Below are 1,562 nucleotides of genomic sequence, written 5' to 3' on the forward strand. Positions count from 1 at the left end.
CAGTCTTTATGTGGCTTGGCATCTCTCCCACATCTCTGCTCTGTTTGCTTTTTTAAATCGTTTTTTATATCTCAAAAGACAATCCATTCCCAAATGGGATTATAGCCACAGGCATTAAAAAACAAACACACGGCCATCAAGTAGATTCCAGCTCATAGCATGCCTCTAAAGGGTTTCCAAGAGTAAATCTTGTAAGGATGTTGGTTGGTTGGTTATGTACCATGGAGTTGGTTCCGACTCACAGCGACACTGTACAAGGTTTCTGAGGCTGTAAATCTTATGGGAGGAGATAGCCTCATCTTTCTCCTTGGGGAGTACATGGGAGGTTTTAGCTACTGAGTTTGTGGCTATCAGCACTGTGTGCCTAGCCCACAGTGCCATCAGGGCTCATTAGCAACAGGCATAGAGATTAGGATTTATAATACAATTGGGGGGGGTGACAAATTTCAATGACATCCCTCAAAGTATTTCTCACCATATCCTGACATAATAGGTCAATCAGTTGTAAAGTGTTAGAAGAAACCTGTCATTTAAATAGATTAGTTAATTCAAGGTTCTTTCTCTAAAGTCAATTACTTATATTCACACTCCAAAAAGCTGTGTTGATTGGGGGTGAGGGGCAGGGGAGTTATAAATGCACAGCTAACTATACATAACCTTTTGCCTATCCTGTTTTGTGAAAGTCCACTATTATTTCTAATACTTATGGAGAGTTACCATATTGCTATTTCTGCTTCTAAAATATTGTTTATTCATGAATATATTACTAAGAAGATGGCTTGGGCATGTGAATTCTAATGTGAAAAACAATAAAATAATACAGTAGTACTTACCAGTTACAATATATCATAAATGCTTATGAAAAGTTCTGGTATAATCTTATAACTACATACTAATGCAGCATTACCTTGTCAAATCATTTCCTGGTTCCATGAGCAAGTTGCCTGAAAATCAGATCCCTTTTGCCCATTCAATACATTAAAAATAATCTTGAAAATCCTGGGGACTTTCTTAATGCTGGTATGGTACTATAAGGTAAGTTGTTGTTGTTGTTAAGTGCCGTCGAGTCAGTTCTGACCCATAGCGACCCTGTACAGGGTTTCCGAGGGTGTAAATCCTTACGGGAGTAGCAAGCCTCATCTTTCTCCCGTGGAGCGGCTGGTAGTTTCGAACCGCTGACCTTAAGGTTCGCAGCCCGATTCGTAACCACTACGCTACCAGAGCTCCTGCAAACCTCAAGGTTGGTGGTTAAAATAAAAATTTCCTTCTCCAACTTTATCTCCTTACTCAGTCACATCCCTTCTATACTATTAGCAATGTCTTGTTTATCCTTTCAGAAATAAATGGTCTGGCTTTTTGTAGACGATTCATTTTAGAAATTGCCTCAGGTCAGCACATTTCTTTTTAAACAGTGCTCCTTTAAAGACTGTCCATTTTTAAAAATAACTAACTCGAATGCCATCACCTGGGATATATACATATGGAAATTATGGTATTTCCAATTCTCTATCACAGTGTTGCAATGAATATCATTGTAAATACATCATTGCATATACATGTCA

Source organism: Chrysochloris asiatica, unplaced genomic scaffold (genome assembly GCF_000296735.1).
Source record: "Chrysochloris asiatica unplaced genomic scaffold, ChrAsi1.0 scaffold00002, whole genome shotgun sequence".
In the NCBI taxonomy this organism is placed as follows: domain Eukaryota; kingdom Metazoa; phylum Chordata; class Mammalia; order Afrosoricida; family Chrysochloridae; genus Chrysochloris; species Chrysochloris asiatica.